Raw genomic sequence first — 27,636 nt, forward strand, 5'->3', positions numbered from 1 at the left:
GCAGTGACCAGGGTGGAACCAGGCAATGTTGGGCGCTTTCAGGTCGCTGTTGAGTTGCTTCTCTCCGCTGCCACGTGGACTCTGGGGCACCGAGGATGTCCAGGAGTGGATCACGAGCTGTCCCATGCAGGCTCTCGCTTTCGGCGGTGTCGGTTTTTGGATTGGAGCAAACAACCCTTGGCAAGGGCAACCCACGCAGGATTCAAAGATGGCGTTACACTCGGACCAGGAGGGTCAGAGCGAGCGCTCCTTTTCAGGGGAGCGAGTGCAAGTCTTGAGCAACCAGAATCACAAGTTAGTTTTCAAGGTTCATCGGCACAGGGGCCACAAGCCAACAGGCAAGTGACCGGGCCAACGCATTGAGCCAAAAGATGCAGAAGGGCCCCATGCAGCACTCGGTGAGTGTGGAGGGGTGAGCTTCAGTGCAAGAGAGGCTCAGGGCTGGGGCTTCTCAGACCCCAATGCACAGCTTCGAGGGTCACTCGTGGGCTGCACGGTCAGCGTCTCATGGTCTTTCGAAGATGGCGGGCCCCACGCTTCCGGTCGCCTCCACGGGTCTCAGCTCTGCAGGGACTGTGGATCGGGCTGTTAGAAGGCAGGCACGCTTGGTCTTGCTGAACTCTGTCGCTCGAGTTACGGCGGGAACTGCAACAAAGCAAACGTTGAGGTGCTGGATGGTGCCTGTTTGCACAGGGTGGTCACTCCTTGACCACAAGGGAGATTCTTCAGTCTTCTACATCGAATAGGATGTCGAAGGGTCCAGAGTTTTGTTTCATAAGTTTCAGTCAGGATAATCTGAGTGCTATTGCACTGCTCCCATTCTTATACCAATCTAGGGGGCTGGATTACCTGCTAGGTCCCTCCTATGGGTGGGACCCAGGAAGGGGGTGGTTACACCCCTTTCCCTTTGTCCAGGGTCGCGCTGGGACTGGGCCTGGTGTGCACCAGAACCGGTATGACCGGATTATGCAAGGGGAAGGCTTGTGCTCCCCAGGCACTGTCTGGTTTCTTTCAAACCTCCCTGCTACAATCTCCTGTCTGGGGTGGTGTGATACCTCCCTGTGACAGGAAACCCTTTGTCCAGGCCTCCTCTGCTGAGTTTGGGTCAGCAGCAGGAGGTCAGACTCGTGTCTGTGGCAGAAGCGTCCATTTTGTGATGCTGAGGCTCTTTTTAAAATCAACCGCGTTTTAGCAAAGTAACATGTCGTCTCCCTCTAGAGGGGTGGAATGCTATCCCCGTCGACAGGACTGTCGAGGGGATAGTATTCCAAATGGTATGACACCTTACACGACATGTTTTGGTAAAGCCAAACCAAAGTTAACATGTAACCGCGATGGATTATAATGCACTTAATAGTATATGGTATGGCATTATCCCGGAACAGCTTAGGGAGTTGTTCCCGACAGCTGCAGACAGGCTCAGCTCATGCTCGAGCTCCATCTCACGTTATACCACGCACTTTGCCTCCAGGATTGATAAGGCCTTCCATAGGAGTGACTCACAAGTTTATATGTGTCCAGATATAGGTTTAGTTATAAATATACTATATCTAAACAAGAGGTGATTACACCAACTTGCCCCAGCTGAGTGATCAGCCAGTTGTGTCAATTTTGGATAGCCAGCCAGGGGTGCAAAAGATATGCTGCAGCCCCTGGTAGGCCTTGGATGCACCTATGCCCTGGGCACCTATAGTGCTCTGTACAGGGGCTGATAAGGTGACCCAAGCCAATTTAGTTATGCACCTAGGGTACATGGAATCCATTTTACAGAGAGAGCAGATAGCCTGGGGCACTGATTAGCAGGGAACCAGGCCAACTAAGTCGAAAACCAGCTAAACACAAGGCAAAAAATCTGGGGTAACCATAGTCAGGTATCCACATTCCTACACAACCCCCCCCCCCCCCCAAACAAAAGGAAATATGGCTATCCTTGACCAGGTAAGCCTATATTGCCTGAGTGGCCATATAAGGAAGAACCTGCACTAGCATGGTTTCCCCCTGTCTCATGGTCCACTAAGCAATCCCTCACCCTTGGGGTATTAGAGGATCTCCACCATAGGTAATCACTACCTTGGGTGTGTATGCAAAGTAAAAGGCTGGTGTTGATATGGAGTATTGAAGTAAGGCTCCACTACTTTAGGGCTCAGCTTCCTCCAATTATCTTCCACCATGTGTGCCTTTCTTTCTTCAACTGAGTTGCACTGTGCTCTCAGGGTCAACCTCTGGCTACCTAAAGCTGGAGGCTGGGTCCCTCTGGTTGGCTTACTGGAGGGACAGTTCAGGTTTGGGCCCCTTGGGTCCCAGGTTTGGCTGTGCCCAACAGAATCCATCTGTGGGAGGTCCCTAACTACTTTTAAGGGGGCTCCCTCAGGAGTTTTTAAAGTTTTCACCTTACTAGGGCTACTAGCTTCGGTGCCCCTAATCTGTTGATGGGGGTGCTTTATTTGACAGGGGGCCCTTTGGGGCTCACTGTCCTTCTTGTCCTCTGCAGCCCTGGGCTGACTAAGGCAAGGCAGAGAGGGGCAGGTTACCTGCTCCAGACTGGGTCCCACCTAAGAAGGGTCCACTGCCATCAGAGGCTCTGTCAGGCCAGGCCTAACAACCTCTGGGACAGTTCCTTCATCAGGGGTAAGATCAGTTCCCTGAGGAGGCTGATCCTGTCCTAATGTCTGGTGAGGGGGAGATTTCTCTTCCTCCTCCATGCTCTCTGTTTGGGTGAAGTGATCCATCATTTCAGGCTTCACAACACAGGTATGAGTTTGAGTTTGGGCTTTGGCCATCACAGCCCCACCAACCTTTTCAGGAGGAGACTCAGTTTGGGTATGGGCTGTTATCATAACAGCTCTGCTATTCTGTTCAGGAAGGGAGGTAGCTAAAGATGGGGCTGAGAGTTGCTCAGCCCTACCAACCTTTTCAGGAAGGACATCTTGAGTTGGGGCTGTAGCCATCACAGTCCCACTAACCTTTCTAGTGACATTTACCATTTTAGAATGGATTTCCTGTTCAACATCAGCCCAGGCTAAGATTTCCAAATCATTACCAAGTAGACAGTCTACAGGCAAGTTTGGTGACACTGCCACTCTCTTTGGGCCAACGACACCTCCCCAGCTGAGACTTACCACTGCCATGGGATGATTTGTTTCTATACCATCAATGTTTGTCACCTGGTATGTGGCACCAGGTAAAAGTTTCCTTGAGGGGACTAGACATTCAGCCACCATGGTGATGCTAGCCCCTGTGTCTCTAAAGGCCTCAACTTTCAAACCATTGATGAGAGGCTCCTGTCTATACTTGCTCAGAGTGTTTGAGCAAGCAGTGAAATTGGCAAACCCCATGCCATTCTCATAGACAAGAGTATCTGTGGTAGGGGACCTTGATAGGCCAGAGTCCACCTGTGCTCCAAAGTAAACCCACCCAAATTCTTGGGGGCGCTCCCACCACCTGGGGGACCACTGCTAATAGTGACAGGAGGTGTTGGAGCTGGTTTTGGAGGAATATTTTCTTTATTGCCATTCTTTGGACAACAGCTGTCTGATTTCCAATGGCCAGTCTGTTTACAGACATGGCAGTATGGCTTTTTCTGGGTAGATGAAGTGTCTTGGGACCCACCCCCGTCCTTGGAGTTTTGGGGCCCTGGGGAAGTCTTTTCTTTAGATTTATCCCCACCCTTATCTTGAGGTTTGGTAGATTCCTTCTTCTGGTCATTGCCCTGATTCTTAGGCCTAATCCTGGTTCTGACCCATTTGTCTGCCCTCTTACCCAATTCTTGTGGAGAGGTCAGATCTGAGTCCACCAGGTACTGGTGTAAAAGCTGGTTCTGACAATTACTTAGGATCTACTCCCTCATAATCAAATTATACAATCCTGTAAAGTCATGTACTTTGCTGCCATGTAGCCAACCTTCCAGAGCCTTAGTAGCACAATCTACAAAATCAGTCCAGTCCTGTGTCTGTGTCTTCTGGGTATCTCTGAACCTTAACCTGTATTGTTCAGTGGTTAAGCCAAACCCATCTATTAGAGCACTCTTCGGGACTTTGTAGTTTTTAGCATCCTCATGTCTGACAGTGAGGAGCTTATCTCTCCCCCTTTCTCAGAAAAGGAGTACCATAAGATTGCTGCCTACTGTTCTTCAGGAACTTGCTGTACCATGCAGGCTCTCTCAAGAGCAGTTATCCACTTGTGGATGTCACCCCCTTCCTTGTAAGGGGGCACACTCTTTGTCAGGTTTCTATTATCATAGGCCCTGTCTTTCTCTCTAGGAATATTGCTGCCACCAGTGGAATCTAATCCACACAACTTTTGTTCTCTTGCTAAAGCAAGTTTAGCTTGAGCCAGGGCTACCTCTTCCCTCTCTATCTGGAATTGGACAGCCCTCATTCTGGCCCTATGCTCTTTTCTCTGGGGGGAAGTCATTCCCCTTTGAGATTCCCTTGAGACACTAGAAATATGAGAGTCCCCTGAGGGAGATCTCACCCTTCTATTGCCTGAGGGAATTATGTTATAGGATCTGGGGAGGTGCTGGCCCTCTCCATCCCTATGTAGGTCCAAGTTGGCTCGGCTAAGCCTCCCCACTGGGACCTGGGTATCCCCTTGATCATGATCTGACACATTACCATTTGATTCTGGGTCCACCTCACTCTCTGGGGTGTTTTCATTCTCTGGGGGATTTACTCCATCTCCTGCATCTAAGGGAACTGCACTCGCCTTAGCTAAGTCATCCTTGTCCAGGGTGGCTATCATCGAAGGAATGGTGGGGTTGTGACCCTTTTTTAGCCCTCTTGCAATGCATAAGGCACTCAAGTCTTTATGGCTAAGTTTGTCATAGCTGGAGGGTGCCTTGGTAAGGTCAACCACCACAGGTAGAGAGCTGGAAGCTTCACCTGTGCCAGACATGACTGCTAGTGAGGTGCAAGTGGTGCACTTACCTACACTAAGTGTTTTCCTACTGTACCTTGCTAGTGAGTTGTAGGCAGGGTGTGCTAATCCCTTTGATCTACAACTACTAAGTTCAGTAGAACTTAAATATGCTAAGCTTTTGTTTATATGTACCTAAGGTACTTGATGTGATCTTTCAATTTGATAAAAAGATTGCAATAGTAAAACAACAGCAAGCTCAAATCCGCACCGCTGCACACCAATGTGAGAAGTTGGCCTGATATATGATGTTTCCAATTCTGGAACCACCTTGTATTAGTCCAAACAATCCCTTATGGTGTCTGGTTGTACGTCAACCTTATAGACAAGCTATCCTAATGGTAGCATGGACTAAGCAGCCTTAAAGGCTTAACTGTAGAGGTCGTGTTAAGCAAGCTGTTTTACCAATCACAATCCTGTAATATCAAATGAAAGGACACCACACAAGTATATATTATAAAAATATATGTATTATATTACTAGAATAATCCTCTGTACTCTTTTTGAGTGCTGAGGCACAAGCGTTTAAACAAAAGCACAGTTAAACATATGAAAGTTTCACAATTATGGATGAGGCCGGGGGGCCACGCAAACCATATATTAAGAAAGTGGTGTAAGAGATACCAATTGAACAGTGGTTAGGCCTAGGGCCTAGGGAATCGCTGGGAGCAGTCGGGACTAGCAATTCTGAAGTCGGGAAAAGCCCGCGGGATTCGGGTGCAGCGCTTAAAGCACAGGCATGCACCACTGTAAAGCCAATGGTGCGTAAAAGTTATAAAGTTATAGTTTAAGAATACTTCCGCTCAACCTAGAAGGACGAAACTTAAGACACATACACTAGAGGTGTGTACCAGTGTGGGAACACTGGCATTGCTGAGTTACCTCACCCACAGGAAGCGGGTGCACAGGTGCGAAGTAGTGTTGGGTTTTGTCACGCAGGTTGCTGGTGCTTAGAGCTGAAGATGCTTCATGCGTCGAGACGAAAGTGTCCGGTATGATCCAAGGGTGGATCAAAGTTAAAGATGATCTGAAAGCAGAGGGGACAGAGTCTGGGTCACTTAGCAGTGACCAGGGTGGAACCAGAAGGAACCAGGCAATGTTGGGTGCTTTCAGGTCGCTGTTGAGTCACTTCTCTCCGCTGCCACATGGACTCTGGGGTACCGAGGATGTCCAGGAGTGGATCGCGAGCTGTCCTACGCAGGCTCTCGCTTTCGGCGGTGTCGGCTTCCGGATTGGAGCAAACAACCCTTGGCAAGGGCAACCCACGCAGGATTCAAAGATGGCGTTACACTCGGACCAGGAGGGTCAGAGCGAGCGCTACTTTTCAGGGGAGCGAGTGCAAGTCTGGAGCACCCAGAATCACAAGTTAGTTTTCAAGGTTCGTCGGCACAGGGGCCACAAGCCAACGGGCAAGTTACCGGGCCAATGTGTTGAGCCAAAAGATGCAGAAGGGCCCCACGCAGCACTCGGTGAGTGTGGAGGGGTGAGCTTCGGTGCAAGAGAGGCTCAGGGCTGGGGCTTCTCAAACCCCAATGCACAGCTTCGAGGGTCACCCGTGGGCTGCACGTCAGCGTCTCGTGGTCTTTCCAAGATGGCGGGCCCCACGCTTCCGGTCGCCTCCACGGGTCTCAGCTCTGCAGGGACTGTGGATCGGGCTGTTAAAAGGCAGGCACGCTTGGTCTTGTCGAACTCTGTCACTCGAGTTCCGGCGGGAACTGCAACAAAGCAAATGTTGAGGTGCTGGATGGTGCCTGTTTGCACAGGGTGGTCACTCCTTGACCACAAGGGAGATTCTTCAGTCTTCTACGTCGAGTAGGATGTCGAAGGGTCCAGAGTTTCGTTTCATAAGTTTCAGTCAGGATAATCTGAGTGCTATGGCACTGCTTCCATTCTTATACCAATCTAGGGGGCTGGATTACCTGCTAGGTCCCTCCTATGGGTGGGACCCAGGAAGGGGGTGGTTACACCCCTTTCCCTTTGTCCAGGGTCGCACTGGGACTGGGGCTGGTGTGCCCCAGAACTGGTTTGACCGGATTATGCTAGGGGAAGCCTTGTGCTCCCCAGGCACTGTCTGTTTTCTTTCAAACCACCCTGCTACAATCCACTATCTCCTGTCTGGGGTGGTGTGACACCTCCCTGTGACAGGAAACCCTTTGTCCAGGCCTCCTCTGCTGAGTTTAGGTCAGCAGCAGGAGGTCAGACTCGTGTCTGTGGCAGAAGCGTCCATTTTGTGATGCTGAGGCTCTTTTTAAAATCAACCGCGTTTTAGCAAAGTAACATGTCGTCTCCCTCTAGAGGGGTGGAATGCTATCCCCGTCGACAGGACTGTCGAGGGGATAGTATTCAAAATCGTATGACACCTTACACAACATGTTTTGGTAAAGCCAAACCAAAGTTAACATATAACCGCGATGGATTATAATGCACTTAATAGTATATGGTATGGCATTATCCCGGAACATCTTAGGGAGTTGTTCCTGACAGCTACAGACAGGCTCAGCTCATGCTCGAGCTCTATCTCACGTTAAACCACGCACTCTGCCTCCAGGATTGATAAGGCCTTCCATAGGAGTGACTCACAGGTTTATATGTGACCAGATTTAGGTTTAGATATAGGTATACTATATCTAAGCAAGAGGTGATTACACCAACTTGCCCCAGCTGAGTGATCAGCCAGTTGTGTCAATTTTGGATAGCCAGCCAGGGGTGGCAAAAGATATGCTGCAGCCCCTGGTAGGCCTTGGATGCACCTATGCCCTGGGCACCTATAGTGCTCTGTACAGGGGCTGATAAGGTGACCCAAGCCAATTTAGTTATGCACCTAGGGCCAGATGTAGGTAAAATAGATTTACCGATTTTTAATTACCGAATTTTACCGATTCGGTAATTAAAAATCGGTAAATCTAAGGGGTGGATATGTAGGTATTCCAGATGTGCTGGAATACCGAATCGGAAGAATTCGGTATTTACCGATTCGGTAATGCCCATTAATTCCTATGGGCTTTGAAGCCCATAGGAATGAATGGGCATTACCGATTCGGTATTTACCGAATCGGTAAATACCGATTTTCACAAGGGTGCAGGGGGTGTCACTTTGACACCCTCTGGCACCCCCAAAACAGGCTCGGGTGCCACGTGGCAGGCATACATGCCCTAAGGGTAGCTCTGCCTGTCACATGGCATAGGTGTGCATGCACACATGTGCATGCACACCGGAATCGGTATTTTACCATCAAATTGGATTTGATGGTAAAATACCGATTCGGTAAGGCCTCTGGGACTCTGAAGAGTCCCACCTACATCTGGGTGCCTCAGAATCGGTAAAATTACCGAATTTTTATTTTACCGAATCGGTAAAATTACCAAATCAGTAATTTTACTGATTCGGTAAAATAATGCCCCCTACATACCTGTCACCCATTTACCGATCAGTAACGGCCAAAATCGGCCGTTACCACTCGGTAAATGGCCTCAAACGGCCACCTACATCTGGCCCCTAGGGTACATGGAATCCATTTTACAGAGAGAGCAGATAGCCTGGGGCCCTGAATAGCAGGGAACCAGGCCAACTAAGTCGAAAACCAGCTAAACACAAGGAAAAAAAATCTACGGTATCCACCTTCCTACAATGTTATGCAGCAGTTTCTTTTGACATATCTGTAAGCTCTGCCACAGCCTGCTCTGAAGTACTGTCCTTCACCTTGTTATGCCTGTCCATGTTGCAGCTGGTGGGTCGGGTGGACTCTGCAAGCAAAGAGAAACCATGAGCACCAACCTCCACTCGTAAGCTCAAAGTATTATACACAGAGATGCCCCACCCACATCTCATCGTACACGTCGTATACAGTGTAATGCACCAGTGTAATGCCCCAGTCAAAGTATTTTGCCCTTAGAAATGATAATGCATGCACGTAAATCATAATGCTTTGATCTTTTCATCAATTTAGCGCAAAAAAGCCAGGGATTGCTACTGTGTTGGGCCAATTCAGCAAGCCACAGTGTGAAATGTATCCACTCACTGACTCTCCCAGCTCCTATAGTGGCACCCTAGGCTGTCCAGCTGAACTTATTGGATTCTGTAAGTCCCAGCCAGCTTAACTGGCTATCCAGGGGGGCTTCTCTCCTTCAGCGGTCCTCTCCTTGTGTGTATTTGGCCCAGATTCAGCCTCAATGCCAACCGCAGCCAGCCACTTGTGGTTACTTCTGGAAGTTTGAAGGCGGCCCTACTCTCACTCCATACACTTCATGTGGCATTTCCAGACTGAGCCTCCGACCGCTAGACTTGCATCACCGCTGGCCACCAACTACAGCCCTCAATGATCCTCATCCCCATTTCTCTTGCTCTTAGGACAGGAGGTGTCCAGCCACAGCACACATAGGCATAGGTCCAGTTTGACTGCTGCTGCAGCGATGCTCCTAATCTCTTAAAGTGTTCATTGAGCATTATCGTCGAGAGCGAGAGAATCTTAGCCTTGTGTATACAATATAAATAGTAACTATTAGAAAGATCAACAAAATAGTGACAACAAGATTTGCAAAGAGAAGGAATATAAAATAATAATTCCACATACTGGGGAAATCAGAAGACTATTTGTATATGAATGTCTCCAACCCCACCATTATCTCGTTGGCTAACTAAACTAACCTTAGCACCAAAGAAGGAGCCTAATATTGAGTTTCAAAGATGGTTCACACCTACATACCTATTCTGTACAATTGAATCCATGTTCAAAAAAATAGCTGCACCTGCTATTTTCATCTGCAGAGGCAGACAAACAAAATGTGCCTCCTGGTAGCCTTCAGCAACGGCAGGTGAGGGCTCGAGTCGAGGTACCACGCGGGTGGACGGTGTCCCCCCCTACTTATTTTACCGGGGGGACGCCGTCCACCCTGCCAAACAGCTGGACTTCACTCTTTGTCCTCTCTGGGACGAGGAGCTTGGCACCTTTTGTGACGTCACTTCCGGTGACAGCGTCCCCCCACTTCTTTTTTTAGGACTTGTGCCCTGGGAAGGTGATACGCTTCTGAATGGCCGCTGTCTCTTGTCTCTGAGATGAAGGTCCTCTCTTTCTTTTCAGACTCTGTTCTCAGTTTATATAATGAATCTGTTTATTGGGACACCTTTCAGAATAAAAAATTAGAGGAAGAGGCTTTTACACCCTTTCATTTACTCGTAGTCTGTGTAGCCATGTTTCTTTAAGAGCAATAAATGAGAAGTGATATTAGCAGCTTCCAAGAAACCTTGCTCATTATTTAAACAATCATAAAAAGAGAGAATTCTATTCACACAAAATAAAATGAATATATTCAATCAGACTCGAGTAACACCTTGCAATTAATAACAACATGAATACATGTGCATATTATATTTTGACATTTAGATCTACATCACCAACATATATAATTCAAGAAGGGGGTTACCCAAAAGGAAAAAGCATGATAATTATAACACAGCTAATCCTAGATATTCACAACAGCAGCACTGATTCCTGACCACGATGGGATTCAGATTAAAAGTCTCAAAGAAGAAGAGGGAACAATACAGATTCAAGGAGCCTGGGGTAGTAGTGAATACCTGTCAATTGGTCTGTCGAATGCAGTTTTACAGGTTATTTCAGCTACTCATGGGTTTACTCAGAAAAAAAGTAATGAGTTTGGTGTCATCAGGGGTTCTACTGCCTAGCACAGCAAGTCATTGACCACTAACGAGAAATGGTAAAAGGAAGCGGGAGGATGTATACTTCCATCAGCAGATTCCTCACCTGTTGAATAGATTTCCAATTATTACCTCCCCAGGTGGGGGGGCTAATGGATGGTCAGAATAGACAATCTTTCAGCAAGATCTGTAAAACTGCCCGTCCCTTACTTTTTTTTCACTAATGAAGCCTTAACCTTAATTTAGCTTTCTAGGAGTGGCATATACAGGGCTGGTCCCTGTATGGTCCCGACGAAACGCTAGGGGTAGTGTGAAACATGTTGACCATATACGGAACCTACCTACATAAATGGTCGGTGTACAGTATAACCCCACTTTTAACATACCAGTCTAGGAGCAAAATAAAACATTGAGGCCCACAAGCACAGTATTTTTAATTTACACACTCACCCACTCCACCCACTACACTTTTTTGCACCACACATAGTCCTTCACAACTATAGTGCTCCTATGTAGTTCGCAAGTCGTAGCACGCCCCTTTTCGTAGAGAACTGGGATGGCCCCATTGATGAAGCATGTCACCGTGAGGAAACTCCGGTGAGTGAGGGGACTAAAGAAAGACATTTTTTCTTTCTTTTTCGGCTACACTTAAATATTATTTTGAAGTTAGCCACCACCCGAGACAGGTCTCCGAACCCAGATTCTGGGCTCTTTTCTTCATATGACTCTTTAAGGGGAGGACCTGTTCTTCAGTACCTCCTTTTCCCTCTGGTTATACACGTCCCTGGATGACCACATCACTGCCTTGCAGATGTCGGAGGTGAGAACAGCTCCAGCAATAGCAGAAGACGTAAGACCCCTGTGGAATGGCCTCTGATTCCATCAGACGGTTATTTTTTTGCAAGGGCAGAGCATATTTTGGTGCAAGTGATCCAGTGAGACAACATCACGTGTGAGCTGCCTTGCCCCTCCTACTGCTGCAGAAACCAACAAAGAGCTGGTCATCTGATGCTGTACCCTTAGTACAATTAATAGAAAAGAAGACTGCCACCAGGTTCCCGGACAATGCAGCCACTCCTCTTTCTTCGTGGGGTAATGCGGGTGATAGTAAGGCGGAAGGGTGATGAGTGACCCAGGTGAAGGGGAGTAACCACCTTGGAAAGGCACGCACCTCTGGTTCGCAATACCAGCTCCTAGGGGAAAATGTTTGTAATTGGTGGTGGACACTCAGTGCTTGCAACTCACTGACCTGTCTCACCGAAATAATGACAGCTAAAAAGTTCATCTAGTCTCAGACAGAGTGCTCTCATAAAGGTGAGAATAATATTTAGTTCTCATTGGGGCATACCCAAAGGGGGTACTAATTGGTGAACCCTTTAAGGAATCTCATCACAATTAGAGACCTGAACATTAAAGGTTGGTCTGGGAGACAGGGGAATGCCAACAACACCGACAAATAACCCTTGACAGTGCCCACTACACACCCTCTAGTCAGGACCATAGTATGTGAACTAAAGGACCTCTGACAATCGCGCTCACAAGGGATCTTCATTGTTGTCTGAGCACCAAGAGACAAAACTGTTCCACCTACCAGAATCTACAGGTTTGGTAGTGAGGCGATGAGCTGGCAAGATGACGTCCACCACCTTTATCAGTGCCAAAAGGAGCTTAAGTGTCCGCATTCAATCTCCAGGCATGAAAGTGGAAGCTCTGCGGATGAGGGTGCAGGACCAACCTCAACTGTACGGTGAGGAAGACAAACAAAGCAGGGGAAACATTGAGAGGGGCAGAGTGTCTGCGTCCCACGCCCTTCTCGGCTAATCTAAGGTGATATGGATGACTTGGGCCTGGACTTGCAGAATCTTCCACAGAACTCTAGGAACACAAATTATGGGGAAAACGTTTAATGAAGCAGAAAGTTCCTTCTCATTCTCCAAGGCTCCCCTCTATAAATTCATGACAGTGCAGAGTTGCAGACACTGAGCATTCATTTCTAAATATTTTTTATTGGATTTGTTCATTCTACATATTACAAATCATAAGATACAATTAAGTGTTTAATGACTATTGAGAGGAAAGATCCATATACACTGCCAGCACACAGAACTACAACATGTTCGACTCACTGCAATGACAGAGCTACTAATCCATATTCCCCCTGCTATGATATGTGTTATCTATTGTGTTATATTAATACTGCCTATGCTCTACAAACTATGAACCATTCAGGGTGGGCGTCATCTAGCAGGTATTGTACTTTTTAGTAAGTAATTGCCACCATTCTAGATCTTCCAATTTTTTGTCCTTTCATGTCATTTTCATTTGGGTCTCTTCTACCACACACAATTCTCCTGGCTTTTTCCAGTGAGAGACTCAGCTTATGGAATCAGCCAATTAATAGCCAACCAGGCCTCTCCATGCTAACAGAAGTGTGACATTGACATTTCTGCTTTATTTTATTCTTGGATTTGCTTGATCGCACCCCCAACAGACATGCTTGTGGGCTGTAGTGTAGCTCTAGTTGGATCCCTTCATTGTAGCAGTCAACCGCCTGCATCCAATATGCATGTATTACAGGACAGTCCGACGTCAAGTGCCAGACTGTTGACACTTGAGGCAGTTATGGGGCTATATGGGGTCTATCTTGTGCAACATTGCAAGGGTACCTTACGTCCTGTGAATGAAACTGAACTGTTACATAGCTGCCAAATTTCCCAGATTCTTGCCTGATGTGCTGCTCCAGTTCAGGTTTTTTCTTTGAACGTGGGACTTTTAGTCCTGTTTTATAATGCAATAAATAAGACTGCAAGTCCCGGAACTCAACGAAAAAACCAGACCTGGAGCAGCACATCACCCATGGACGAGGGAAACTTGGCATGGTTGACTGTATTAACAGGAACCTAGCACTGCTGGTAATGGTTTGAATTAGTGCTAGTGTTTCATCCCATTGCTTATCGTTAATTGAAGGTCTGCAATCGGCTGTCCATTTTGTTCTACTTTTTAGAGGAGGTTTCTCCCCATAATGCCAGATATACCCCTTTTATGATCCCCCTGCCACGATCTGTCTGAAGCCGCAGATGTAGTGTGTGTGATTTACGTGGGGATCCACAGTTTCATTGTTGTTTTGCGTATAGCTTAGTAGCGTAGTACCTGTCCCACTCGTGGGCGAAACATCTCAGTGGCACTCTGTAGACTACCCTCGGTATAGCCCCCTTCCCAACATTAAGACCTAGCTATTTGGCCCATGCCCGGTGGAGCTACCTGATAGCTATAGAGGAGATGGGTTTTGGACTTTCCCCTCGACCGTCACCTACCCAGCCGGACTTTGGGCAGACTTCCTTTCGTCTCTCCATCGTATCCCCCCCTACCCCTTTACCCTTACCCCCCTTCCCCTCTACACTTCACTTATCTAGTCTTCTATGATCTTGTAATGCTTTTCTAGCAACTGATGTAACTTGTAACTGATGTAATTTTGTGGAACCTCATGTAAAGCGCTCTGATACCTCCGGGTCTAGCCAGCGCTATATAAAACTCATCAAATAAAATAAAAATAAATAAATAGTCCACCCTTTCCCCGCTTGGACATGCCTAGTGTTTGATCTTTGTGTCCGAATACTGGAGTGTCCTATAGGGGTATGTTTTCAGAGTAGGGAACCCATCTGTCCTACCTGGATATGTACATCTGCCAGTTGTGTAACATGATTGAAAACATGAGTGGGTCATCTATGTTGGTGTGTTGGACCTGGGCCTCTTGGCAGGGTCATCCCTAATCTTTTTGCCTTCCTCCAATATTCTCTCTGACCTGTTTTTCTTGGTTTAATGACTCTGGGCACTTTACCACTGCTGACCAGTGCTAAAGTGCATATGCTCTCCCTGTATAAAGTGTAACTGTGATTGATGTTCCTGATTGGTTCATTGGATTTACTGTCAGTCCCCAGTAAAGGGCACCAGGAGTGCCAGGGCTTGTAAATACCAATACTGCTAGTGGGCCTGCAGCGCTGGTTGCGCCACCCACAGAAGCAGCCTTGTAAAATGTGTCTAGGGTCTGCCATTGCAGAACCTGTGTGCAGTCTGGTACTGTCATGCTGGCTGGGCAAGTGCACACACTTGCCAGCCCCTAAACCTTCCCTTAACTTCATATTAGTCACCCCTATGGTAGGCCCTAGGGCAGGGTGCATTGTAAGTGTAAGGTAGGACATGCTCTGATGAGTGTGGCATGTCGTAATAGTGAATTACAGCCAAATTCGTTTCACTATTGTAAGGCTACCTGCTCCCTTTTAGGCCAGATGGGCTGCTGGAATTATTACACTCTATAATCCCAGCAGGCTCAGGGAGCATGGTAGAAAATAATGTTTAGTGTGCCTGAACTCAGGATAATAAAATACTTCTTTTAGTAAAGTTTATTTTAATATCCTGTGTTTGCAAATGCTACTTTTAGAAAGATAGCATTTGCTTGCCTAACCATTTCAGCCTGCCTCTGCAGTATGTGTATCTGACTGTCTGGGATGTGTGAGTGACAGGGCTGGGGGATGACAGGTGGCGAATGCAAGGATTACACCTTAGTGGGAGGTAGGAGTGCCCCTTGACTCTTAATCAGGCTGTGCTCTGCCACCACAATGCTGGCTCCACCCCCCTGGGGAGCGACTGATGACTCAGCCGGCACCTGGCCCAGGAAGGGCGAAGCCCCATCATCAAGGTACTCCTGGCTGCCCCTGTCCACACAATGCTGGGTCCACCTCCTGTGGAGCGTCTGATGTGCCTGCCCTCACACTGAAAGCAGAAGCCAGAAGTACACCCAACAAGTGCTCAGAGACTGAAAGAAGTTAAACAAAGGCCCCCCTGGCCTTTAAGAACAAAAGAATTGGTGTATAAAAGTAGGAGCCCTGCTCCTTGTGAATCAGAATCCTGTTTTGCCACAAAGGACCTCTACCCGACTAGAAGGAGAAGAGACGCTGGAAGGACTGGCCTGCTGCTTGCCTTGCTGAGAAAGGAGAGGAGAAGACTTGCTTTAAAGACTTTGCTGCTTTGTGCTCTAAACATTCTCCAAGGGCTTGACTGAGCTTGCCCCCTGATCTGGACCCCAGGACAAGTGGGTCCTTGGTGCTTTGGCTCGTCCTGACATTCGAGCCGTGTGTGCATCCCGCTGGAGCCAGACTGCGCCCCTCATCGCCCCTCCTAGGGCTGTGGCACTCGGGAGCTCGCCTGCCTTTGTCCTGTGAGAGCCTCGCTCCGACCGGAGTCGCTCTCTGCCCCCAGGCTTGGCTTCCTGCTCCTCTGCCCCTTGCCTGCTACTGGAGTGCCCTGAGACGCTCTCCCCCCCTCCCGCTGGAATTCCCTCTGCCGATCGTGATCCACACCGGGTCCACAGCTGCACAGGCCGTGCCCTGTGACCCCGCTTCGCATCTCAGAGACTCGTCAGGCCGCGCTGCCCCCGCTGAGGAGACCCCCGCACAGTCGTGCCAAGGGTCGCGGGCCGCGCCTACCTGATTGCCCACGCCCGCTGACGTCAGGATCCCGAGGTGCCCCCACCGCCTGAGTCGCACTAAACTTGTGCCGACTCTCGCCAAGAAGAAGTGTCTATCAATCACCATCGGGCTCGGGGCCCGCAACGCGTTATTTCCCCGCTCCTGATTGAAAAGACCCCAAGGTACGTCTGCCCTGAGAAGTGCTCTGCAACGCGTCCGCCTGCCCGGCCAAGGGGCAGACGTCGCGCACTTCCCAGGATGAATTGTACACCACGGGCTCGGGGCCCGCAACGTTTGTTTCCCCCGTAGTGCTAACTGTGTGCTGATTTCAGTAAGAGGAACTCTATGCTGAGGATCGTTAGTTGAAACTGGAAGCGCATTGCCAATTTGCAGCGCATTTGAAACTGGAAGCGCATTACCACCCAGTACGTTGCAATCCCCCCCCCCCCCCCCGCAGTACGAGCCGCACAAGCTGAGTACGGCTCGTACACTTGTTTTGCATTGCTTGAAGCAGTACGCTTCGTTTCTTCATTTCAACACTGTATGTCGCGTACCCATTCTCACGCGTGATGCGTGAGAGTTGGTAGGGCCGTAGGTACGCGACTCACGCGAGATGCGTGTGATTTGATAGGGTGCTGCGATTTCTCCCGTTCAGAGCGCACAGAAGCGCTACGAAGCACCCAGAAGGCCTAAGACTGGCCTGATGTCATAGAAACTGCCCAAGAAGTATTTTTAACGGACTGCCAACCTTGCCAACAAAGAACTGGGGCCTTATCCTTTCTTTGTAAAGTAACTGGAACTGAGAGAACTGTGTTGGAAGTGAACTAAAAGCAAGAAGAGAATACTTGCCCATTTACAATCTGTGGCCTAAGCAAAACGTTATTATTGGTCTTGTACTAAGTCTGAACTGCATAGAGATATATATTTTTACATAAAGAAGCGTATTTTTATATACTCACAGCCTGGTGTCCATTTGTGGGGGGATTGGTGTATTTTACTGTGTGTGTGATTACAAATGCTTAACTGAATAACGCCTGAGGAATAGCCTTGGCTGCTCACGCCACGCACCTAGAGGGTGAGCAAGGGTAATTCTAAGGGGTCATCGTTCACCCTGACTTAGAGGAGAGGGTCCCTGCTTGTCACAAGTGCATACTTGCGCCAACCAGAGACCCCCAATTCTAACATGGTGTGTTACCTGTTGTAGCGTTGTCTTGTAAGCACTTTCTTATAAGTGCCCCTTCTAGCAGAAGTCCGTCTATGCTATTTGGTAAATCACACCAGCGTGCAACAAATTGTAATTTTGACTCCTGATAGTATGCTTCCAAGTCTGGTTCTTTGAGCAGTGGTGGCTCCTCCGCTGAGGCGAAGGAACGCCGCCCACTGCCTTTGAAGAAGTAAAAAAAGTAAAAAATAAAATATTAACAACGTAATGATAATATCATTATATTTTGTCCTCTGCAGCAGCAGCTTTGCGTGTAGGGCGGGTGGGGCTGCAGAGCAGGGAAGGAGTGGTAAAACCCTTCTAAGTGAGCAATGACTGCAGGGACCCAGACAGAGTATGTGCTCCAATAATAGGCGAAGGAGATGGGGCCAACCCGTACAGGCCAAGGGTCAGAAGGTCAGGGAGGGATCTGTGGCAGCAGCAATGAGACTGAGGAGTGAATTGCCTAGCATGGAAACAATACTGGAAGAAGCTGCAAGCATTGATGAAGACACTGATCCTTAGACTCAACAGTAACATCTGGAAGTGCAATCGAGGCACCCAGGTATAATCCCAGATCGGCAGGTGATATTGTGTAATCCCTGTGTTTGCTTGTTAATTATGATGAACCCTTAAATGTGCTCCTTCGGCTTGAAAATTGTAATATCAAGGTGCGACTGGATATATATCCCATACTTGAGTAGCTATAGTATAACAGGGTTGTGCTGTGGTCTCCCTGGAGGAGAGGACGCTGTACACACTTCCCCACTTTAATATCGAGAATTTTGAACACTCTAAGCTTTTCTAGCTTATAGTTAGCAGCTTAGTTTGGATGGTAGCTGTTAGACTGGGACCCGGAGGGTCGGCCGAGTACAGGGGGAGAGGCCTCCGGTGAGGGCCGTCTCCGGCGATCGTACAGACAAGTAACTTCCCCCCCACAGATGGACACCACACAAGGCTGAGTTCAACACACTTTATATACGAATCTTGAGGCAGGGTGATACGATACAGGGGGGTCAGGACACGAGGATCCTCCCAATTCTAGTCTCTGTAGGGGAAAGGGGTAGCGGGACAGTCTTTAGTACCGGTCCGGTACAGGTGCGGCAAGAGGGAAGCTCACAATCCTCGAGCTTGGGGATCCACAAAGATGGGCCGCGGCAGCGCAAGCAGGCTAGGTCGATTGTTCACAGCAAGAAGGGCCGCGGCAGCGCCAGCAGGTTAGGACGATGGTGCACGATGAGAAAGGCCTCGGCAGCGCCAGCAGGCCAAGACGATGGTTCACGTGGAAGAGGGCCGCGGCAGCGCCAGCAGGCTCCGGAGATGGTTCACAAGAAAGAAGGGCCGCGGCAGCGCCAGCAGGCTAGGTCGATGGTTCACAGCAAGGAGGGCCGCGGCAGCGCCAGCAGGCTAGGACGATGGTGCACGATGAGAAAGGCCGCGGCAGCGCCAGCAGGCCAAGACGATGGTTCACGTGGAAGAGGGCAGCGGCAGCGCCAGCAGGCTCCGGAGATGGTTCACAAGAAAGGGCCGCGGCAGCGCCAGCAGGCCTTCAAGGATGAGTTCCTCACGGTGTCTCTCGACTCCAAGATACAACTGCCTTCCTGCTCCGGAGCTGCCCCAGTTATAGGTCTGGTCTCCTTTGTTGTCCGGACCCTCGCACTTGGAGGTCGGGAGGTCCGGGATGAGGGAGTCCAGACACCCAGCAGGGGGGTGGAGCCAGCGCCCGGGGAGGCCGGGGCGATCGACACCTGGCGGAGGGGAGCCATTGACACTCCTTCTCCCATTGACCTGCCAAGTGGTCTCTTCACCCCCTGGGTGGATGGTGGTGCCTCGATGTCGGGGCCTGGCCAGGCCCAGGGTTGGGGTCGAGCCGAGGCCACGCGGCCTTGCTAGGTAGTGTCCAAAGATGGTGGCTGGGCCGGGGCGGTGGTGATGACGGGGGCCGGGCCAGCCGATACTGGGGTGTTCGGGGGCTGGAGTTCCGTTGGGGACGGGTTATGGGTTGCCCCAGCGGGTTGCCGGGATGGTTCTTGTCGAGGATACAGGGAGAGCAGGGGTCCAGTCCTCGTCATGCGGGGAGGGAGCTGGGCCTTCTCCGAGGCCTGTCCAACATGCGTCCCCCCCAGCTGAAGGCAGGGAGAGTCACCCATCCCCTTGGGTACTCTCCTCGCCGAGGCGGAAGAAGCGTGACAGGCCGTCTGCGTTGGCGTGGTCCTGGCCTGGACGATGCTCCACAGTGAAGTCCATCCCCTGCAGGGAGATGGACCAGCGCAACAGTTTTGGGTTCTCCCCCCGCATCTGCATCAGCCATTGCAGGGGTCGGTGATCTGTTTGTACCCGGAAGTGGGTGCTGAAGAGATAGGGCCGGAGCTTCTTGAGGGCCCACACCACGGCGAAGGCCTCCCTCTCGATGGTGCTCCAGCGCTGTTCTCGGGCCAGCAGGCGTCGGCTAATGAAGGCCACTGGCTGATCGACTCCCTCGGTGTTGAGTTGAGAGAGGATGGCCCCAATTCCGTGATCTGAGGCGTCTGTCTGTACTATGAATTCCCGGCTGTAGTCGGGGGCCTGGAGCACGGGGGCGGTGCACATGGCAGCCTTCAGTTTCTCAAAGGCTGCTTGACAGTCTGGAGTCCAGTTGACTGTTTTGGGGTTTTTCTTGGATGTCAGTTCTGTGAGGGGCCCCACAATGCTGCCATAGTCCTTTACAAACCGCCGGTAGTACCCGGTGAGCCCCAGGAAGGCTCGGACCTCGGTTTGGGTGACAGGTGGTTGCCAGGCCTGGATGGCAGCGATCTTGAGCTGGAGGGGGGCCACCAGACCGCTCCCCACTTGGTGTCCCAGGTAGGTCACGGACCCTTGGCCAATCTGGCATTTGCTGGCTTTGATGGTGAGCCCGGCCTGCCGGAGGGCGTGCAGGACTTCCCGGAGGTGGTGGAGGTGATCTGCCCAGTGGCGACTGTACACAGCAATATCGTCCAGATAGGCGGCGCTGAATTCTTCGAGGCCCGCCAGTACCTTGTTCACGAGTCTCTGGAAGGTAGCCGGGGCGTTTTTCATGCCGAATGGCATCACTTTGAAGTGGTAGTGGCCATCCGGGGTAGAGAAGGCGGATCGCTCTTGGGCCCCGGGGTGAGGCCGATCTGCCAGTAGCCCGCTGTTAGATCGAAGATGCTCAGGTAGTGGGCGGCCCCCATGCGGTCAATCAGCTCATCCGCCCGGGGGATGGGGTGAGCGTCGGTTCTGGTAACGGCGTTCAGGCCCCGATAGTCCACACAGAACCGGAGCTCGGGGGCCACGCCCGGGGCGGCAGCCTTGGGGACCAGTACGACTGGGCTGGCCCAGGGGCTGTCAGAGGGTTCGATCACTCCTAGAGCCAGCATTTTGGCGACTTCGTCCTGGATGCAGGTGCGCACTCGATCCAGCACTCGGTATGCCCTGTGGCGGATAGGGGGGTTATCCCCGGTGTCTACGTCGTGAAGGCACCAGGGGGTGACCCCGGGGATGAGGGAGAACAGGTCTGTGAATTGTAGCAGGAGATCTCAACAGTTTTGGCGTTGCTCTGGGGATAAGGCATCGGAGAGTCTGACCCCTTCCACGGAGCCGTCCTGCTCGAGTGTCCTCAGCAGGTCAGGGAGGGGCTCGGAGTCCTCCTCCATCCCACTATCGGTAGCCATCAGGAGGCTGAGTTCTGAGTGTACGAAGTGGGGTTTGAGTCTGTTGGCGTGGAGGACCCTGAGGGGGTTCCGGGGGGACTCCATGTCGATCAGGTAGGTGACGTGACCATTGCGCTCTACCACCTTGAAGGGCCCCGTCCATTTGTCCTGTAGGGCGCAGGGTTCAACCGGGGACATCACCCAGACCTGTTGTCCCGGTTCGAACTCGATGGAGGAGGCATGCTGATCATGCCATCTCTTCATGTCCTCCTGACTAGCTTCAAGGTTGGCCTTGGCGAGCTCCCTGAATCGCCGGGTCTGGCTGCGGAGGGTCAGGAGATACTTGTATACATCCGGAGGAGTCTTCTGGGGGGCCGCCTCCCACCCTTCTTTGACCAGGCTGAGGGGGCCCCGGAAGGGGTGTCCATACAGGAGTTCGAATGGGCTGAAGCCCAGGGATTTCTGGGGGACTTCTCGGTAGGCGAACAGGAGGCACGGGAGCAGCACATCCCATTGGCGACGTAGGGGTTCTTCTAGGCCCATGATCATCCCCTTGAGGGTGCGGTTAAACCGCTCGACCAGGCCATTTCCTTGCGGGTGATAGGGGGTCATGAATTTGTAGGTGACCCCGCACTGTTGCCAGAGAGACTTCATGTATTTAGAGATAAAGTTCGTGCCCCTGTCGCTGACGACCTCCCGGGGGAAGCCCACCCGAGAGAAGATGCCCATCAGGGCTCGGCCTACCACGGGCGCCGTCACTGTCCGAAGAGGGATGGCCTCGGGGTAGCGGGTGGCGTGGTCCACCAGGACCAGGATGAACCGGTGCCCTTGTGCTGTGCAGGGATCCAGGGGCCCCACAATGTCTATTCCCACCCGTTCAAGCGGGGTGGTGACGATGGGGAAAGGCTGCAAGGGGGCTTTGAGTTTTCGGCCGCTATTCCCGCTGGCCTGGCAGGTTGGGCAGGCCCGGCAGTGGTTTGTTACATCATTTCGCATCTTCGGCCAGTAGAAGTGGGTCACCAGGCGGCTGTACGTTTTGTCTTGCCCTAGATGTCCGGCAAGAGGCACATCGTGGGCCAGGTTCAAGAGGAAGTCTCTGAAGCGGAGGGGTACCACCAGCACCCGGCTGGCCCCCAGCTCAGCAATCTTTTGCTCACTGTAGAGCAGGTCATTGTCCCAATAGATCCAGTGGGCCCCCGAGGTGTCTCCTGTGCTCTGGGCGAGGGCTTGCTGCCGGAGTCCCTCGAGGGAGGGACATGTTCGCTGCTCCTGTCGGAATTGTTCCTGAGTGGGGCCACCCTCTTGACGCCACTGGGCCAGTTCGGGAAGGTCCCGGAGCCAATCGAGTACTTCTTCGCTGGTTTCCGGAGAACTGGCTTCCAGGGTGGCTCCCTCGTGGACGATCGGGGGAGGGGGCTCTGGCCATTCGGGTTCCTCGGGACTAGGGATGGTGCGGGCGGCCATGGACCGGGTCGTTACGCAGACCCATTCAGGGAGGCCCAACATCCCCAGGTGCTCTCTTCTCTCGACGGCTGACCAGGGAGAACTCTCGAGGTCGTTCCCCAGGAGGCAGTCCACGGGCGCATCATCGCGGACAGTCACTTTCAGCATCCCGGATACTCCTCCCCACTCGAAGGGGACGCAGGCCATCCGACATAGGCTTTCTGAGTTGTCGGCCGACCGTACGGGGCACAGGATATTTGGCAAAATCTGGTCCGGGGTCACCAGATGGCAGCGGACTGCGGTCACACTGGCCCCGGTGTCGCGGAGGGCTTCAGCCCGGTGTCCATTAATATTGACCCACTGGCTGTACTTCTGCGTGTTGGCGGGAAGGGGTGCCCGCGGGATCAGGTCTCTTTCCCCTAGGCAGACCAGGGACATGGCGGCGGGTTCCCACTCGGGCTGGTCCGGCTCGTACTCTTCGGTGTCTTCTTGGGTTTGCTCTTCTCCCAGAGCGGCGGCAGCGACCTGGCGGGGCATAGGGCTCTGGTTCTTCGGGCAGCTGGGATCATTGGCGTAGTGGCCGGGTCGCTGGCATCGGTGGCAGGTAACGTTGGCGCGGAAACCTGGTCGCATCGGGAGGCTCCCCCGGCCGGTCGGGGGCGGGGTGTTGCTGGCGGGAGCCACCGGGACGGTATCTCTTCCCCGACCCTGGCCTCCTCCTCCCCCTCGGGGGCGATGGAGCCCTTGAGCGGCTCTGTTCTGTTCGCTGGGCCCGTTTCGGGGAACTCGGGTGCTTTCCCACCCGTCAGCCTCTGCGGCGATGTGCCGGGGTTACAGTCAGTTTACTATCAAGGAGGTGCTGCCGGAGCTCGACGAAGCAGTTATTAGAGAGGTGCTCCCATACAATAAGGTCAAAGAGTTGTTCGTAAGAGGTCACCTTGCTGCCCTTGATCCACCCTTCGAAGGCTCGGCTAAAGAAGTTCACGTACTCCACCCAAGTCGTACCCGGGATCCGTTTGCAGTCGCGGAACCTCTGGCGGTACATCTCGGGCGTGAGTCCGTATCGAGTGAGGAGAGCGGCTTTCATGTGGTCGTAGGACGTCATCTGATGGTCCGGGAGTTGCAGCAGGGCGTCTCGCCCTTCGTTGACAAACCTCCCCCATAACTCGGCTCCCCAGTCGCTCCGGGAATTCCGGTGGGAGGTCATGGCTACTTCATAGGCTTTGAACCATTGCTGGATATCATCGTTCCGGTAATATTCTCTGACGACATCCTTGGGAATGTGGACCTTGGGGTCCGTAGTGACAGGGGGGCTCGGGTGTCCGGGGACCCCGAGGTCTTTGTTATGCCTCCGAATCTCTAGTTCCTTCAAGTTGCGCTCATGCTCGTAGGCTAGCTTTTTCTCCTCTAACTCTCTCTGCCTTTGTTTCTCCTCTCGCTCCTCTCGGAGCCGTAAGTGTTCTAAAGTTATTTTTTGTTCCGCCAATTTGAGTTCTCCATCCAAGCGAAGTTGAGCCAGCTCCAATTCGTGGAGCCTGCTCTTCTCTCGTTCTCGGGCCTCCTCTGGCGAGAGACCCGGTCTTCTTTCTTCTGTCGGCGCGTTGCTTGTTTCGGTTGTCTCTTGGCTTTGGTTTTGGGGTACGGCCGTACCCGTCTCTGCCCAAGATTCCAGGGCGTGTTTGAAGTCCTCTTTCGTGCTCAGTCCTGTGGTAGCAATGCCCAGTTCTATGCAGAATTGTTTTAGTTCTCGGTGGCTGTACTCTTCAAGTCAAGTCAAGTCATAAGATTTGTATAGCGCACTACATACCCAGAGGGTTTCAAGGCGCTTAGGAAGGGGAGGAGGATTATTTGTCAAATATCCAAGTTTTAAGCTGCTTTCTGAACGCTAGGTGATTCTGGGTGAGGCGAAGGTAAGCGGGGAGTGAGTTCCATGTTTTGGCAGCCAGGTATGAAAAGGATCTGCCTCCCATGGTGGACTTGTTGATGCGAGGTACAGTGGCGAAGGCTTGGCTGGAAGAGCGAAGTTGGCGGGAGGGGGTGTAGAAGGACAGTCGAGAGTTGAGGCAATCTGGTCCGATGTCGTAGAGTGATTTGTGTGCGTGGGTGAGCAGTCGGAAAGTGATCCTCTTATTGACGGGTAGCCAGTGGAGGTCTTTAAGGTGACCAGAGATGTGTTCGTTGCGTGGGATGTCTAATATGAGCCTGGCTGAGGCGTTTTGGATTTGTTGTAGTTTCTTCTGGAGTTTAGCGGTGGTACCTGCGTAGAGGGTGTTTCCGTAGTCCAGTCGGCTCGTGACTAGAGCGTGGGTGACTGTTTTCCTTGTTTCGGAGGGGATCCAGCTAAATGTTTTTCTGAGCATGCGAAGAATGTTAAAGCAGGAAGAGGATACGGCGCTGACTTGTCTGTTCATTGAGAGTGAAGAATCCAGGATGACGCCAAGGTTCCGTGCGTGGTCTGTCGGGATGGGTGCTTTTCCAAGGGCTTCCGGCCACCAAGCTTTTCCATCTGGAATTTTTCCGTTGTTCCGCTCTCTTTTGTTGTCATGGTGGTTGTGTGTCATGGGGTGAGTCACTCTCTGTACGATTATGCGTTGGCTCGGATCGCGCCGCTGGCCACCAATGTTAGACGGGGACCCGGAGGGTCGGCCGAGTACAGGGGGAGAGGCCTCCGGTGAGGGCCGTCTCCGGCGACCGTACAGACAAGTAACTTCCCCCCCACAGATGGACACCACACAAGGCTGAGTTCAACACACTTTATATACGAATCTTGAGGCAGGGTGATACGATACAGTGGGGTCAGGACACGAGGATCCTCCCAATTCTAGTCTCTGTAGGGGAAAGGGGTAGCGGGACAGTCTTTAGTACCGGTCCGGTACAGGTGCGGCAAGAGGGAAGCTCACAATCCTCGAGCTTGGGGATCCACAAAGATGGGCCGCGGCAGCGCCAGCAGGCTAGGTCGATTGTTCACAGCAAGAAGGGCCGCGGCAGCGCCAGCAGGTTAGGACGATGGTGCACGATGAGAAAGGCCGCGGCAGTGCCAGCAGGCCAAGACGATGGTTCACGTGGAAGAGGGCCGCGGCAGCGCCAGCAGGCTCCGGAGATGGTTCACAAGAAAGAAGGGCCGCGGCAGCGCCAGCAGGCTAGGTCGATGGTTCACAGCAAGGAGGGCCGCGGCAGCGCCAGCAGGCTAGGACGATGGTGCACGATGAGAAAGGCCGCGGCAGCGCCAGCAGGCCAAGACGATGGTTCACGTGGAAGAGGGCCGCGGCAGCGCCAGCAGGCTCCGGAGATGGTTCACAAGAAAGGGCCGCGGCAGCGCCAGCAGGCCTTCAAGGATGAGTTCCTCACGGTGTCTCTCGACTCCAAGATACAACTGCCTTCCTGCTCCGGAGCTGCCCCAGTTATAGGTCTGGTCTCCTTTGATGTCCGGACCCTCGCACTTGGAGGTCGGGAGGTCCGGGATGAGGGAGTCCAGACACCCAGCAGGGGGGTGGAGCCAGCGCCCGGGGAGGCCGGGGGCGATCAACACCTGGCGGAGGGGAGCCATTGACACTCCTTCTCCCATTGACCTGCCAAGTGGTCTCTTCACCCCCTGGGTGGATGGTGGTGCCTCGATGTCGGGGCCTGGCCAGGCCCAGGGTTGGGGTCGAGCCGAGGCCACGCGGCCTTGCTAGGTAGTGTCCAAAGATGGCGGCTGGGCCGGGGCGGTGGTGCTGACGGGGGCCCGGGCCAGCCGATACTGGGGTGTTCGGGGGCTGGAGTTCCGTTGGGGACGGGTCATGGGTTGCCCCAGCGGGTTGCCGGGATGGTTCTTGTCGAGGATACAGGGAGAGCAGGGGTCTAATCCTCGTCATGCGGGGAGGGAGCGGGCCTTCTCCGAGGCCTGTCCAACAGTAGCCCATTGTGTTACCATCCATGGGAGGGTGGGTTGGTTTTTTATTATTATTATTATTATTATTATTATTGCATGTTTGTATGGCGCTGTTTATCACTCCTGAAGGAGTATCTCCGCGCCTCTGGCAGCAACTAAAGAACAGGAACTAGTCATAATTTAGTAAAAAGCCCTAAGGCCAGCTAGAAATTAAAGAGGAACGTTTTGAGTTTTTTCCTGAAAGGGAAATGTTCCCTACATACTCTAATTTCCTTCGGGAGTTGGTTCCACAACTTGAGGCCAGCTACAGATAGGGCCCTGCCCCCCTTTCTTGCCTTCATGGCCCTGGGAACACATAGCAATTCCTGATCTCCTGATCTCAGGGATCTGGACGGAACATAAGGGATGAATTTTTCAGTGAGGTAGCCAGGACCTTTTCTAATAAGGCATTTGTGGATGACACAGCAGATCTTAAACATCACCCTCTGCCTTACTGGAAGCCAGTGCAGTTTGGCCAGCAACGGTTTTGAGGGAGTACGAGGCGGGACATTTAGAACTAGTCGTGCAGCTGTGTTTTGCACAACCTGCAATCTAGCAAAGATACCCTCGTTGGCAGCTAGCATCAAACCATTGCAATAGTCCAGCCTGCTTAACACTAGTGACTGGACCAACGTTCTCCTGGTGGTATCCGGTAACAGAGGGAATACTCTCCTGAGAAGCCCAATCACATGAAAACATGAGCCCACCACTTGATTAGTTTGTTGTGTTAGGGTAAGCTCATGGTCCAGTTTCACTCCCAGATCTTTTACCACTGTTTTGGGCTCAGGGACGGGGCCAAGATCTTGAGGCCACCAGTCCGGAGTCCATAAGCGTTTGGCCTCTCCAAAGAGCATAACCTTGGTCTTGGAGACGTTGCACTGCAGGAAGTTAGCTGCCATCCAACGTGCCACCTCCTTCATCCCCTGGGCGAAGGAGTCACGCACCTCGGGAGTCATGATTTTAAAATGGAAGAGGAGTTGGGTATCATCCGCGTATGATACTGGAATGAACCCGTGGGATCTCATGATGTTAGCTAGGGGTGCCACGTAGATGTTAAATAACGTAGGGCTCAAACAAGAGCCCTGTGGCACCCCCTTCGAGATCGCCACCACCTCTGATTGGTATGGTCCCAAGATGACTCTCTGGGTGCGTTTGCTGAAAAAGCTCCTTAGCCAGGCCAGGGCCTTGCCTTCCAGACCGATGTCAACTAGTCTGGAGGTCATGATGTCGTGAGACACAGTGTCAAACGCCGCTGACAAATCTAGAAGCACCAGGACAATGGAATAGCCCTTGTCCTGTAGCATCTGAAGATTGTCAGCGACGGACAGCAAGGCGGTCTCAGTACTGTGCCTGGGCCTGAAACCCGACTGGGAGGAGTCGAGTCCACCCGCGTG

Source organism: Lissotriton vulgaris, chromosome 9, assembly GCF_964263255.1.
Source record: "Lissotriton vulgaris chromosome 9, aLisVul1.2, whole genome shotgun sequence".
In the NCBI taxonomy this organism is placed as follows: Eukaryota; Metazoa; Chordata; class Amphibia; order Caudata; family Salamandridae; genus Lissotriton; species Lissotriton vulgaris.